The sequence below is a fragment of the Rhineura floridana genome, chromosome 13 (assembly GCF_030035675.1).
Source record: "Rhineura floridana isolate rRhiFlo1 chromosome 13, rRhiFlo1.hap2, whole genome shotgun sequence".
NCBI classification, from domain to species: Eukaryota; Metazoa; Chordata; class Lepidosauria; order Squamata; family Rhineuridae; genus Rhineura; species Rhineura floridana.
Genome location: NC_084492.1, coordinates 36,545,272 through 36,561,539, shown reverse-complemented (window position 1 = coordinate 36,561,539; position 16,268 = coordinate 36,545,272). Strand labels below are relative to the sequence as shown.

General features: G+C 47.0%; 1 protein-coding gene across 7 annotated transcripts in view; it reads left to right on the top strand.

The window, feature by feature from the left end:
• The window catches only part of GSE1 (Gse1 coiled-coil protein), a 428,843-nt gene that overhangs the window by 320,870 nt on the left and 91,705 nt on the right, over window positions 1–16,268 (top strand). The window contains exon 1 of one of the 7 annotated variants that reach the window (XM_061594430.1): window positions 5,089–5,184. The exons of the other annotated variants lie outside the window; for them this stretch is intronic. The gene's annotated coding sequence lies outside the window, so the exon portion shown is untranslated. Of the gene's footprint in view, window positions 1–5,088; window positions 5,185–16,268 lie in introns of those variants that run through there. 7 annotated transcript variants of the gene reach the window in all.

Here is a 16,268-nt window from a genome sequence, read left to right as displayed (position 1 = left end):
TGTGAAGCTGAAAGCCGATGCCAAGTGTAACACAGACCCTCCTTCCTCTGGGCACTCTCCAATGTCCTAATTATTCCATGTGTGTTTCCGTAATTGACACTCTCCAGCTACAGATCCATCAATAATGAATAGGTTACCTGCCTCTGCCGGTGAGGTTGGTGGGAAGATTTAAGAATCTGCTCTGAACTAAGGGAGAGGAGGGTGGGAGAGGTTGACGCAGAAAGCAGCCAAGGGCCCTCTCGCAGCCTTCTTCATTCACACCTTTTCCAAGGGGGTGGCCGCTTGAATGCACCCCTACCTCTTCCTGCTGCCTAGTGCAGGGTGGGTGGTGCACCTTGTCTTGGCTTTTGTGCCTTGTTGGTAATGTTCAAAGCACAAGGTACATGTGTGTGGGGGGGGGAGGGAAGCCTTCTTACATCTGTCTGTTATGCTCACTTCCTTCACACTCTTCCCCCTACATACGCACACACACCCTTTTTTTTCCTTTGGAGAGAAGCACAAAAATTGCACAAGCAGGTTTGGAATGATCTTGAGATACTATAGATGCATTTCAGGCATCTCTGGGTGTATATTCTGTCCCCCCCCCCCAATAAACAGATAGCAAGGTTGGTATTGCGTCACAGATGACATCCTTCATCACATGATGAACCTTGTAAACACTCTTAGACAGTTGGAAGAGGGATTTCTCCGCCGCCGCTTGTCCTCTGCTCCTCCTTTCCCTGCGATCACCTTCTTCCTCCTCCTTCCTCCTTTCCATGTAGGTCAGGATGCCTGAGGAGTCTCCCTGTCCCCCCCCCCATTCACTCTTTCAGAAAAACTTGGGGACTGTGTTTGCACACACTCATGCCATGTTACATTTTCATTATGGATGCTTTACAGGGGGAGAAAAAGGTACATTTGTGTGCAAAAATAGCAAAATAGGTAGAAATGTGAACAAGGTTATCCTCGCAAACAAGCACAGATAACACTCAATAACAGGGTCCTTTTCTTGCAGTCCTCAAAAAGCACATCTATCTGTTTAAGACATGTCCTCAGCCTGCAAGTTTCTCTCAGTTGGTTCAACAGATTCAGAACAAATCAGAGAAAGTACTTCCTCACACAGCACATAGTTAAATTATCCACTAACTTGGATGACTTGAAAAAAGGATTAGTCAGATTCATAGAGGGTAATATGCTGGGGGGTAAAGAAAGGCCGGGGAAGGAACTGGCAATCCCACCCCATATATATACGGTCTGCCTAGTAAACATTGCAAGACGTCACCCTAAGAGTCGGAAATGATTTGCACTATAAGTGCGGGGACACCTTTACCTTTTAAGGCCATCAACGGCTACTAGCCACGATGGCTATGTTCTCTCTCCACTGTCAGAGTCAGGACTAGCATGAGAGGGAGGCAATGGTAAACCCCCTCTGAATGCCGCTTACCATGAAATCCCTATTCATAGGGTCACCATAAGTCGGGATCGACTTGAAGGCAGTCCATTTCCATTTTCCATTTTCCCACCTATGTAACCATCACGTGTCCTATCCCAGAAACGCTGTGAATTTTAAAGCCTGTGAATTTTACCTTTGAAACCCTTTGAAAGGGTGGAGAGTCTTGAGCCGCGAATATTCAGCACCCAGCCGAAACTGTAATTTTCCATAGTAATCTGTTTTTAGTAAGGCATACTGTTAAACCAATTTCAATCTGGTTTACGTTTTCAGGTGCAGATGTGTTCATAATGGGGCATGTGTGTGGTGTTTTCTGTGAGAGTGTCTGTGAGGACAGGACACAAAGCAGTTGCTTAAAAGTTTACAGAGTTTGGACATTCCAAACTGACTGCCATTTGTGCTGTCCTCGCAGAAATCCTGAACACGTAGAATATCCCTTCTGATTTGTGAAAACTCTCAGTGCTCCTTTCTCCTTCTTCAGGATGCCATTGCACATTTTAAGGACTTGCAGCTTTTTCCTCTCCTCCTAGTATGGAAATAATTTTGACATGTCGCTTTAAAAAAATGGGAGCAAATCACAGTTAAAATCGGGGGGGGGGAGAGGACGTTGCTGCTGGATGCCCACTGATCGTGCCTGTCCCTTCTACCTGCTGTCTGTCTGAGAGAGCCGGAGTGGCCACCATTGATAACAAATGGATTGGAGTTGTTGCCGACCAGCCAACAGACTGTGCCAGCTCAGCTTGTATTCAGCAGAGCAGGCTTCCAACAGGCACTTGTGCCAAGCGCTTACCATCCTGCTTGGCCCTGCATATGCTGCAGAGATCACCAGCCTGCCCATCAAGAAGCCGTCTCTGGCCCCAGTTAGCGTTGCCCTGGTGACAGGGAAAGGTTGACTCCAGATTGTGCAGAATTTAAAGGGGGAAAATATTAAAATCCCTTATGAGTGTATTTTTGGGGGGTGATAGTGAACTCTAGTCCTATTCAGAGTAGACCCATTGAAGTTCATGGACATGACCGACTTAGGTTCATTCAATACAGTGCATCTACTCTGAGTAGGACTTAGTTGACTACCACTCTCGGTTAGCAATGCTAGACTGAGCAGTTCCTTTTGGGTACAGTAGGATGTTTTTGAGCCTGGGGGCTTGTTCTACATGTGCATTGTTGAGGTGGTGTGCTCCTTGTGCAGAGAAGGTGTTTGTCTGAAATGGCACCCTGTGGAAATTTGGGCAACTTAAGATGCCTGGTGAATGGCTTGCAAAGCCTCCCTTCCTCAGCAGTTCCTTATATCACCTTTTGCTTTTACTCTTCCAATCTGCTTTACACACGAACAATTATTTTAGTAAAGGAGAGGGTGGCAATGAACATGGGAGTTCATTGCTCTTGCACCACTAAGTAAGTGCAGCTGGCCTGGGCCCATCTGGTGGAGGGCTTTCAGAGCAGGTGATGTGAGTGAAATATGATTGCCTCCCTCTTTCATGGCTTCCCAGACACCCTGGGCTCTTCTAGACAGCCAGTTTATCGAGCATTCATTCTGATTTGCTTGCACAAAGCTTACACAGAGGTTAGACAATGTCCACTCTTTATTGAGGTTCCATTCTGATTTCTTTGTGGCGAAGTTATATGATGATGCTGAGCATTCGTTCTGAATTGCTTGTGCGATTCTCATTAATCATTTGGTCATCACGCCTGTTTCAGTGCATTTACCCACCACTTTCCTATCTGCAAAAACTCCCATCTTTTTTTTAAAAAAGAGTGGATTTGTTGCGCTAGGATGGCAGAGAACTTTAATCCACTTTCATTGCACAAACCAAAATTTCTGACAGGCGCTTGAATCCCCCCACCGACAACATACAGACAGTCCGGAGGCGACCCATGTCTCCCCCCCGCTTTTTTTTTTTTTGGTTGAACCGCTCTATCTTTTGGCCTCCTGTTGGCACAGCCCTCCTTCTCTAAGACCTGGACTCTCCTCTCAGCTGACCTGCAGCTTCCTTGTGGCACTTCTCCCATAAGCCTGAAAGGTATTCATGGGCTAAGTTAGAGTATTGCCATGCCTTTATCTTTGCTGCCCTGTCAGGACTGCTTTCCCGTGAATGCATTACGCTTCCCCATGCTCTCCCACAGGAGAGCCTTCCACCACCTCCACCACCTTGCCCCTAGCCAAGAGGCAGAACAACATTCCTCTTACGCATTTCCCTTAGGCCAGGGGCTCCCAAACTGTGGTCCACAGGCTTCATCCAGGTGGTCTACAGCTTGTCTGTGAATTTGTTGTTGAATGCAGGAGATGGCACATCCCTCGCACTAAATATTCATACTGATTCTTAATTGTATTTTTATTTCTTATACTACGTTTTATTGATTTACAATTTGAATCCAAATTGTAGTACAATAACACACGATATATAAGAAATAAAAGAAGCAACAGAAATACAATTAAAAACCAGCACATTAAAATTCCTACAACAGGCAAAAAAGATCTTCAGCAATTTTTCAAGTGGTCCATGAGAGAGAGAGAAAGCTTGGCGCCAACTGCCGTAAGCGAAGAGCCATAGTTCATTGGCAAAGCATCTTCTTTGCATGCAGAAGGTCCCAGGTTCAATCCTCAGCATCTCCAGGCAGTGCTGAGAGAGACTCCTGTCTGAAACCCTGCAGAGCCACTGCCAGTCAGTGTAGACAATACTAGGGTAGATGAACCAAGGGTCTGGCTCAGTATAAGGCAGTCTGCTATGGATTTCTTGCTTGTCTGAACCTCTTTCAGATTGCCTTAAATTGGGTGCAAAAAATCTGGCTGTCCAGATTCACTCTCTCTGCACCACCTCCCACTTTTACTTCCAGCAGAGATAAGTGCCCAAGCCGTAGCTTGTATGCTGAGGCAGCTTGGCTGATGTTGTTCCCCGGCTGCTAGTCAGCCGGGCAGCCAGATGGATGCTTCAGACGGAAGCTTCTCTTCCCCTCAGCATTTGGAACCCAAAATGCTTGTGTCGTGAAGAGAGAAAAGAGCCGGATCCTTACCTCGGCCTGTGGATTGCAGTGAGCCTAAGCAGAATTTTACTGACTCTGTATACGTGTATATATTGTGGAACAGAGATTGTAAAGACCGAGGAAGAATTTCAGTGTTGGGCTGCCATCATTTACTTATGGATGCTTTGAGTTGGCATGATGCATGAAAAGTTGGAGGCTACATTGCAGATGAAATCCTGTGCATTTTCAGGGCCCAGATCTGGAGGTTAGCAGAATTGGGAACAGACTCTGCTTGAGATGTTGGAGAGGCGTTGGCAGGTAATGGCTAGTTCTGAATGGATCATTCGTCCAGCTCTGTATAAGATCACAGCCATGGTATTCTCCTATTTTGCTAACATGGGTGGTGAGGTAAAGAGGAATAGGAGTATGTTCCGGGCAGTGCAGGAACAGTTCACCGAGTCAACCATGCAGCCCAACCAATGCACTGGACAGACTTTGCAAGAGGGCAGTGAGCCACCTGTTGTGTCTATCAACAAGACAGGCTCTCTTTCCTCTTCCTCTCTGTACTAACATCAGACCAGGTGGGGAAGGGGATGAGGGAGAGAGACACTCACAGAGGGGCTGGGATGGGCGGTTTGTGTTGACTACCTCCACCTTTCATCAGCAGGTCTCTCTCCTTTGCCAAAGGCTGACTTGGAGGCAGCAAATCCAGAATATGGAATTGATTGACTCAGATCCTTGGCACTTGCCAAATCGCTGAAGTCGATGGACTTGAAAGATTTCTGCAGATGAAGCTTGTAAGTGAAGCGGGGTGGGGAGGGGGCAGAAGGTAGAGATCAAGTGGGGAAACTGTTATATAGCCTTCCTCCTCCTTGCTTGGGGCTCCTTACCTTACCTGTGTCTGCGTCCTGTTCATGCCTACAGGCTTGCTTCCTGGGTGAAAGGCTTACAGGGCTGGGAACGGTGCAAGGCCACCTAATCTAACGGCAGGACTTTTGACTGAAAGACTGGCCCAGCCGTTCACAGAACTGCCCATGAAATCCAGACCACATTGAACCCTAAAGTGCAATGAGAGTAGGCATGATATAGAAAAGCTGTCTTATACCAAGTAGCTCTGTATTGCCTAAACTGACTGCCAACAGCTCTGCGAGGTCTCAGAGAGCAAGTTTTCCCCCAGCCCTCTCTGGAGATGCCAGGGGTTGAACCTAGGCCTTTCTGCATGCGAGAGAAATACTGTACCATTGAGCTGTGGCCTTTCTGCAGCCTCAAACTGCACATTGTTGGAACCGTTGTTTCTTTTAAAAAACCCACACTCTTAAACTCAGGGTCACAAGCAAGTATGCCCTGGGGCTAAATGTAGAGCGGCAACACGTCATCAGTTAGATATAAACAGCAAAACAGTCACACTTAAATGTGAGTCCTGATTAATCAGGCAGCACATTTGTTTTTAAAAACGGAAAGAATGCCATTTAGTTTTACTACCAATGGGAGTACTCTTAAAAATTGCAACTGGTAGATGCCATCTTAGAAGAGGCATTGCCTGGTATTTCTCGCCCAAGATGGAAGGCCTCTTTCGTGGCAGAGCCCGGCTGCCTGACACGCCAGCGATATCTGAGATTGCAGAGGGATTGTCACCTTGTAGTGGTGAGTGGGCTTGCGTGTTCCAGTGAACCCTATAAGCGATGCTGTCGGGAGTCACGTATTCCCAGCAGGGTCACGCATGGCGGTCAGGTCAAGGGAGAGGAACCAGACAAAAAACGATCCAAGAGTGTCCTCAACGGCAGAACAGCCGGGGGATAACAATGTGTTGAACGGCTGTGAAGGCGGATGAAGGCTGCAGCAGATAAAGGACTTCCAGTCGTCGTAGTACCCATGCCATTGGATCAAAGCCTTTTTCTGTCAAGATTGTGGGTTGATCATTGTGCGCCGATCTCCCCACATAAAACAAATTAACGCACAGGCATCTTCCAGCCAAATTATCTTGGAAGACAATCTTACTCGGCCACGAATGATCGCCAGTGATCTGGGATCAAAGAAGTGTGGCTTTTCCTCAGGACAATTGGACTGCTTTATTCAAATATGCAGATTTATTTCATGCAGATTTAACTGATTAATCAGACTCATGCGTTTAATAGACTTTTTTCTTTCACCAGGTTCTAGCTGTAGTAAAATTCCTCCCAGATCCCAACAAATATGGCCAAAGGTATCCGCCACGTCATTCCAAGAGCATGCCGTGGCCCCGCATGGAGTCAGTAACTCAGTTTGAAGGCAGAACATCCCAAGTTCAGCACCCAGCATTTCCAGTTAAAAGGAGCTGGTAGCTGGAGGGAGGGGAGCCTCTGCCTGAGACCCTGAAGAGCTGCTGCCAATCTGAGTAGATCATGCTGGGTTATGTGGCCTGGTCTGAGTCAGCGTAAGCATGCTTCCTCAGTTCACCCGTCAAGTGCTCTGTACACAGGGAGCTGAGTAGATGTTGTAGGATCTTGGTAGGATCATGTGCTTGTGTATGGAGCGAGAGAGGAGGAGAGTGCACATGTAAATGCATGCTTGCACAGGTGCCTGTATAAATACACAAAACTGCTTCCCTGTGTTGGAGGCAGCAATTGTTAGCAGATGGTGCTGGTATTAGGAAAATGAAAATAGATGCAATAACTTTGGTATTTGCCAACATCGATTTCTTATCCCAAGGTAAAACCTTCCCACTGGCCTATACCACGCCATCTGCGTGTTCATAAAATACATCATGCTGGGATTGATCGGCTGTGTATGAGCATGTGGTGTTCTGTGCATGCCCAGGTCTGCGGTGCACCTGAAAGGGAAATCAGGGCCAAGGATTTAGCTCTAAACCCGAAGATGTCTTGCTGAGACAGATTCCTGATCCTGAAAGCCTTCTCCAGCCCACCAGATTTATTGGAGTTGAAGACCTGCTAGGGTTGAGGGCAGTGACATCAGCAGGCTTGCTATCTATGCTCACCTGATCCCAGCGGCCGGATGCAATTACCTGCTGGCAGAATCACCCTTACTTCTTAGTTAGTCTTCTCTAGAGGCTGGCTGTTGTAAGTACCTTGAGCGATACACAACCACTGCTAATTGGGAGAGCAGCGAGGGGTTAGACATGATAGGTACAAGAGTTATGTTGGGAGGTGTAGGCCAGGGATACCTGAACTGTGGTCCCTGCACCACCAGTGGCCTGTGAGATTCATTGAGATGGCCCATAGCATGTCTGCTTTAAATATTGCATATTGAATTCTTTGGAATGCAAATTGTAAAAGCAATATAAGATATAAAAGAAGCAATAAAAATGCAGTTAAAAATCATACAGCTCCTAGCATAGAAAGTTACAATTGCTGCCACAGGCAGAAAAAATATTAAATGGTCCACCAAGACCCTCGGCTTTTTTCAAGTGGTCCATGGGGGGGGGAGTTTGGGAAATATAGACTGCGAAAAAGACAAATAATTGGGTGTTAGAACAAATTAAACCAAAGCTATCATTAGAAGCTACAATGATGACATTGAGGTTATCATACTTTGGACACACAATGAGAAGACCTGATTCACTAGAAAAGACAATGATGCTGGGGAAAACAGAAGGGAGCAGAAAAAGAGGAAGGCCAAACAAGAGATGGATTGATTGCATAAAGGAAACCACAGACCTGAACTTACAAGATCTGAACAGGGTGGTTCATGACAGATGCTCTTGGAGGTCGCTGGTTCATAGGGTCGCTATAAGTCATAATTGACCTGAAGGCACATAACAACAGAGAGTTGGGAGGGGCCTATAAAGCCATTGACTCCAACTCCCTGCTCAATGCAGGAATCCAACTTAAAACATACCCCTAGTGCAGGCTCCTAGTATAGAACCCAGAGTGTAGGCTCAAAGCTGCCTAGAAATCCACAGAGGCGCTGCCTCTTCATCCCAGCTATGGGCACAGCACGTTTGGTGAGGGAAAGGCTCTCTGCACATGCTCAGATGCACACTGTTCACCCGCCCTGAAGCTAAGCCCCAACAGTTCCCTGCTTCCACCCGATGGAGTACACTGAAAGTACATGCTGCTTACCCACCAAAATAGGCCATAGCTGAGTGCTTTGCATGCAGCATTTCCAGTTACAAAAGGATCTTGGGTAGGAGGTTCACTGCTCTTGCCTAAGAGTTGCTGCCAGTCAAGAGCAGGCAGTACTTAGCTAGACAGGTCCCAGCATAAAGTGGCTGCATGCATTCCTACCTTTTTCAGCAACACGTGACGAGCTGACCCAATCTATGGCTTTGGTGACCATAGCTGAGATTAGGATCTTCTCTTCTCCCACCAGCTGCTCTGCAGTTGCCCATACCCACCCTGAAACAAGCGCTAGCTTTATGGCGCCGGTTGCATTGGAGGGGGGGAGGGAGGTTGTTAAGCTTTCCCCCCTCCTGCATCTGCTGTCCAATTAAGGCTGAATCTGTATCTCGCTTGACATGCTGCCCCGTCCGCCTTCCCAAATGAGGCGATTAACAGGCAGTTTCTTTCCCGCGCCTCGGAGCGCCCGTCTCCTCCTCTGTGTTGCGGGATTGATAGAGATTGCAGCTGACCTTTGCTAGGACAGGGAGTATTATCGTTAATACTGCTGTATTTCCCTGGGTTCATGTGACGCATAAATCTCATATCAACTCAGGCAGGCAAAATAATCTGCCAGGCACCGTTATTAATACACCCCACCCTCGCTGCATAAGTGCTTTGTTGTGCTCTCAGCAACAAAAGGCAAAAAGCACACCAGGTATTCCAGTGGGGCTGCTGATGTGCTGGGTGGGGTGGGGGGAAATGCAGGCACCCCAACTTGGCAACCTGGCTGGTTTTTGCCTCCTTGATATAGGCAGGGCCTCCTTGCCTTATAGCTGCCTCTTTGCTGGGAGGGGGTGTCTCCTTTTTGCAAGTGGGCTAGGATGCCTTTGACATCCTGGCAAGGAAAGCCAGCGAGCTTTGCTTACAAAGGCCTTGTGGGCCTCCCTCCCCACAGCAACTGTTAACAGGCCTTTTCCCTCTTGTTGCAAAATGTGGGTGCTTCGATTATGCAAGACCCTCCCAGTTGCAAGTTACACACAATTATTTTTCAATGTCAGATTTTATCCATGCGTGACAATTTAGGGTGTTAGACCACTGAAATCTGGGGTCACATCCTCCGCTAAGTCATGGGCCTGGGACTGGTTGTTCTCTTTCCGTATAGCCTCTTCTCAGGGATGTTGCGCAGGTAAAATAGGATAGCTCCATCTACACCACCAGAAATTTAACGGGGGGGGGAGATTAAGGCTGTAAATGCGATGCATCAAATCGATTCTGGCAGTAAGAACCAAGGAGACAATATCTGTTCCCTGGGATTGGAATCCACTTTCCAGCCAGTGGCACCAGGCAGGCAGGCAGTGTTCATCTTTGTGATTGTTTTATGTGCTCCGGGACTCGAGACATGGCATGGAAAACAGGTTCTGGGGCTAAGCCTTGGCGGGGCCTCTCACACAATGCTCCGGCTGCTAGGCAGTTTGAACATGGACTCTGGCATTGTAAATAAGTCCTGGGGCATAGCTCGCTCTAAGCAGAAGCTGCTTGCCTGTCTCCCATGCCGCTTTCGTTCACCAGCCCCATTAGTCATCCGAGTGGAGTCTTGGCCTCTGCAGGCGAGAGCCCTGCCTAACGGCTCCCCCTGGCCTGCAGATCAGCTGCTGGTGAGGCGGCTGCTGCTGCTGCTGCTGGAGCCATCACTGAGCCAGCTGCCTCCTGGGCTAACAGCCCACGCTTCTTTTCTGTTGTTGCTGTTCCTGCCCTCGGTCTTCCTGGCTCCACAAGCCAGCCAGCAGGGTGACTGGCAATTAAGCACAAGCGTTGCTGCTGCCCCCGGCTTACCTATGCAGATTAGCCCTTAGATGCCAGGAAAGGGCGGATTCCGTCCACACTGATGTTAACCCTGATGCACAACTTTCCTTCCCCCAACAGGATGCCCCAGATATGCCCCTCGCGGTCTCGGCTCCTCTTTCTCAGTCTCAGTGCACTTAGGGAGCGTGGCAAGCCTGCTGCCATGAAAGATTTGGCCTTGTCTGCTCCCACCTGCCCCTTGCTCGGGTCCCCTCCTCTGTTTTCCTTCTCCTTTTTTTAAATGCCTGCACATGCAGCAGAGAAAGGGAGACTGTGCCAGGTCACCTGCCCGACGCTTTAGTTGGCCCGGGAGGCAAGGTGGAAAAGCAGAGGAAGGAGGAGACCAGGAACAGAAGGCAGAAGAGGAAGGAAGTGCTCGATAATTGGGAAAGCAATGCAGAAACGAGGAGATCATCAGAAAGAGAGCGGTTGTGGGGAGGGGGGCAGGCAGGCAGGCCGGCAGGCCGGCAGGCCTGGTCTCTGCAAGAGGCAGAAGCAACCTGCTCAGGAGTTATTTCTGCGTGCCCCATACCCCAAAGCCCTGCTGCCTTACCCCAGACATAGGCCAGCAGACTGGGGCTGCTCAATGGTAGCAGAAATGCAGTGTACATATGCACAGAGGCACTCTTCTTCATTGCCACTTTTCATGGAGCCAAAAAGGGCCCCCCGGGGCCAAGTCCGGCTGCATGTGAAGTCCTTGGCTCAGGGTGTCTGAGCCCCATTCTGTTTTTTGCCTAATCTCACTTTTGGGGGTGGGAGGCTAGAAGGCTTTGGCATTTGACAGGATCATCCCCTCATGGGTGAATACCTAGTGATTCACCTCCTCATGGGTGAATGCCCCGTGAATACTTAGCCCTCTCTGCATCCCTTCTCCCCCCCTCCACCACCCTACTCTCCCCCTCTCTGCTTTCTTTGCTCCCTCATCCCCCCCTCTTCCCCCCCTCGGCCTCTTCATTCCATGTGCCAACTAAAGCCTGGGTGAATGTCTAATCTCCAATTTTATTCGCTCATCTCCGTCCTGATTTACATAATCCACATAATCACCCCGGTTTTAATTGCCCACAACTCTGCAGAAAGATCATGTGGTTAAGTGGTAAATCATAATTAGATAAATAATTGGTTTGGCCACAGCAAGCTGCTTTGTTATACCTGCCATCTGCTGGGTAAGTTTTTCTCTCCCCCCCCCCTTTGATTAGAACAATGCGCCTCGGATGGCAAAAGCAGGCACCTCCCCTTTCTTATGTGCAAAGGGGTCTCTCTCTCTCTCTTTCTCTCTGTATTGGGAGGGTGATGACTAAACCTGGATTCCTGCCCAGTAGCTCTGTGCATTGCATGGTCCCTCCCCCCCCCCTTATCATCCCTGCATCCTTCATACACTTTTAACAGATGCATTAGCCATTCATTAACAGAGCTTGCTTAATGCACCAGAATGAGAAATTTGACTTCTTTAGCATAAAAGCAGGGAAGGGGGAGATGCATGGTCAGAAGGGAGGTGTAGGGACGCTCTTGCTCCTTCCTCTTAGTTCTGCATCAGAGATGAAATGGAAAGAGGAGGAGGTTGGAATAGAGCCTCTTTTGGGGATGGATTGCACCTCCAAAGTCTCGAATGTCACACTCTTTCTGGACAGAGGAGAAACACTGCCATCTGATATACAAAGAGCCCTTGAGTTTGTAGGCACCTTGCAGGTTTGTTTTTAAATTCAGGATTCCTGGTTTGTGGGAATTGTCTGTATGTGTGTGTATGTGTACACACAGTTTGTTTGATTTTTAAGGAAAACCTGCTTGTGCCATCCGTTGAAACAGCAGCTCCACCTGTTCAAACTGGAAGATTTCAACAGCTCCAAATCCCAATATTGGATCAGGTTTCTCCCTTTCTGACATCAAAGACCCATTATTCAAGACCTTGGCCAGGATCTTGCCACTGGTTTCTGAGATACCAAGGCAAACCTTCCCATACGTTCCTGCTTCCTAGGGGAGCAATGGGCAACAATTCACACAGTCTCTCCCCTCTCCCTCATAATCTCTTGATGCAATCAGATGATGCGTCTTTGTCCAACATGCACCTTTAAAAAGCACGAGCAAGACAGTGGGTCAGAACTGAGTGTCTGAGGTGACTTGACTTTACTGAAAGTGCACCGGGAGTGCGGTGAGGAGGGTGCATGGGTTAAGAGCGAAAGGGAGGGGTCGCTTTGATTGGTTGGCTCGCAAGCACTTTTATCAGAGGAAGGGGCATTTTGTTCATCGCTCCCTTCCGTGCCTTGAGATTTCTTGTCGCCTTTTCAGATCCGTGTGTTTTGTTGGCTTCTGTTCCCCCACCCTCCCTGCTTTTCAAAATTTATTACTGCAGATGTTTGCACAAAACCAAGATCTTTTGTTGGAGAGCCCATCTGCTCTTCTGCCGTATTCCCTTCCTGCGTTGCCTCCTGCCTGCCGCCCTGAGACTGGCACATGAGAAAAGTGTTGGGATGTTGGAAAGGGGCCGTGAGCCCTCTGAGGTCAGCATCACAACAGCATTGAACTTGCAAAGGGAAAGGGCCTGGATAGGCATTGGGTGGATTTCCGAGACGCTGCAATGTGCACAAAGGTGGTGGCCCTTGTCTGGCCCCTGCACCTGCTCCCGCAGCAGCCACACCAGAGAAAAGCAGTGTGTGTGTGGAGTAATTCCCTCTCTGTGCAGCCTGTTAGCAAAGTCAGGGTCCTTTTTTCATTGAAGCACTTTGCATATACTCTCCTATTAGGGAGAAATCTGAAGGCTAAACAAAGGTACACCAGGTTGGTTGGTTTATTGCCGAGAAATTCTGCTGTCTGAATAAATTATGCAAACAAAGAACATTCACATCCACTTACTTTTTTGCATAATGTTATACTGAGCTTAGACGAGAGGGAGAGAAAAATTGCTTGGGATACTGTAGCTCCCCCCCCCCAAATCTGTTAACCACTAAACTTCTGCCTTAGCCCTCTCCACTTTGAGATTTCACCCAAGCATTGCCCCTGTATGTTTTTCAATTTCTTATTGCAGTCATGAGGTCTAGAAACTTGGTTTTTAACTAATAGATATTAGTCAAGTATCTATTATTTTCATTGAAGCACTTTGTATATACTCTCCCATTAGGGAGAAATGTGAAGGCTAAACAAAGGTACACCAGGTTGGTTTGTTTATTGCCGAGAAATTCTGCTGTCAGTGTAAATAATGCAAACAAAGAACATTCACATCCACTTTGAGATTTCATCTAAGCATTGCCACTGTATCTTTTTCAGTTTCTCATTGCAATCATGAGGTCTAGAAACTTGGTTTTTGGCTAATAATATTAATAACAGCAACAACAACAACAACAATAATAATAAATTATCATCGTTGTTTTCAGATTTTTAATGTCTATTATATTTGTATGCCTATTTTGTACGTCGCCCAGAGTGGCTGGATAGCCAGCCGGATGGGCGACTAAGAAATTCAATAAATAAATAAATAAACAAACAAATAAATAAAGTTTTCATCATGCTGAATTCTGTGCAGTGTAATTGCTAAATATGTCCTGAAAGCACAATCTTACTCCTCCTCTGTAATTTCTATGCTTCTAGTCTTGTCACCTTTTGTAAGGGGTACAGCTGAATTTAGGCAGAATTTGAGTGGCTGCCATTTTTCCCCTGATATGGTGATGTAGTTGTGAAGTCTTCACCTGTTAGACTTCTGTCTGTCGTGCAACTGTAAGGCACAGTAAGTCTGTATGGCCGGTGGCAGGGTGTGTCTGTGATCATGGATGATTTTTGGTGGAATGATAATATGTCAGCGTCCTGTTGTGCTACTATGTCAGTGTCTTATTAAATGTATTGCCCTCTGGGTTGGGCGTTTGTGTGTGTATGTGTTACTAAATGTTTCATTTAGAAAAAAGTCATCTAAGAGCAGGGGGCGAGGTGGTGTGATAGAAACATATAAAAATGGTGCTCTGGTGTAAAGAAATTGGAGAGTTTGGCATTTATTAGTCCCTTCTATTACTAGCTTAGAGAGCCAGTGTGGCGTAGTGGTTAAGGTGTTGGACTACGACCTGGGAGACCACGGTTCAAATCCCAACACAGCCATGAAGCTCACTGGGCCAGTCACTGCCTCTCAGCCTCAGAGGGAGGCAATGGTAAACCCCCTCTGAATACCACTTACCATGAAAACCCTGTTCATAGGGTCGCCATAAGTCGGGATCGACTTGAAGGCAGTCCATTTCCATTTTCTGTTACTAGAAGATGGCGCCATCTAATGAAACCAATTGGTGGTAGATTCAGGACAGGCAAAAGGAAGTCTTTCCTCACACTACACAGTTTTAACTTGTGGGATGTGAGGACCATTGGCTTAGGTGGCTTTTAAGGGAGTTTAGACAAATTCCTGGAGAAGTCTACCAACTGTTGCAGATAGCTTAAATGGAACCTCCATGTTCCAAGGCAGTATACCCCAGAATACTGGTTACTGAAGAGGACTATTGCCTTCCTGCCCTCCTTGAGGTCTTTTGCAGTGGTTGGCCACTGTGGTAAACAGGATACTGAGGTATATGGACCTATTGGTCTTGTCCGGTCCGGCCTGGTCCGGCAGGGCTCTTCTTGCATTCTCAGTTCCCTTGGAGAATGGCAGTAACACTGTGAATTTCCCACAGTCCCTAGAGGAGGAGGTGCATCTCATGGTCAGCACATGGCTGTGGGTTGAGCAACTGTAGTCTAGCAACATCTGGGGGGCTACAAGTAAAACACTCCTGCTGTGTACTTTCCAAATAAGGTATTGGCCATGAGAGCAAAATGGTACCTCCACATTTAAAGGCAGATTACCTTTGAATACCAGCCACTGGGAACAAACCATGGGGGAGAAGGGGCTGTTGCATTTATGTCCTGCTGGGGCTTCCACATGCTCATGGCTGGCAGCTGTTGGAAGCAAACTCCCAGCCTGGGCATGTTTGCTTTATTTCACAGTTGTTATACCCTTCCCCACCCCGGGCCTTTCTCTAGATCAGCACTCAGGGCAACTCACAACACAGCATGGCGACATTAAACAGTAATACAAAATAAAACAGAATAAGTCATGTATCCATTATAAAGAGAGCAAGCCTAAACTCCAGCCTCCCTTAACTTCATCCAGTTCCCAAGGCCTGGGACAAATAACGTTTTCACCCATTGCCTAAATGTAGCTGATGTGGTGGATTGTCTTATCTCATTCGAGAGGGGGGCATTCTATAAACAAGGCTTTGCCACTGAAAATCCGCTGTCTCATGCCTCTGTCTTGCCCACCAACACATTTCCTATTTATTTATTAAATTTATATCCTGCCCTTCCTCCCAGTAGGAGCCCAGGGCGGCAAACAAAAACACTAAAAACGCTCTAAGCCATCGTAAAAACAGACTTTAAAATATATTAAAACAAAACATTTTTAAAAACATGTTAAAGCAAAACATCTTAAAAAACATCTTTTTAAAAAAGCTTTAAAAAACCTTGTTTTATCTCTCAGCATCTGATGGTATTCAGAGGTACAATCCCTGTCCAAAATGGAGAGTGCCATTTTGCTCTAACCCAACCACTGAATTCTTACAATTGTTTAAAAGGGATGGGGTGGGATAGGGGATAGGATTGGGGAAGAAATCCCTCTGGGAGTTGGTGTTGAAAGCTGCACGGATGGCAAATTTAAGCAGGCTGAAAAGTTACGAAGTTTTGTCCCAAGTGGTGGTGTTTAAATTCAAGAAAAACTTAGCATGCTTTTTATAACCTTTTTATACTGCTTAATAGAAGAACAATCTCTTCAGTGGTTTATAAGAGGTTATGGGGGTTGTTTGTTCTGTTTTACGGCATTATGTATTTAGATTTATCTTTTTAATGTGTTGAAAGTCGCTTTGAGACCTTCAGGTAACAAGCGTCTAAAGTCTAAACAAGAAGAAGAATAATGCAGCCATATAATTTCATAAAAACCAGTTAAGAACAAAACACTTTGGTATATAGCACAGATAAAATGGAGTGCTTGTCATAACAGTAATATA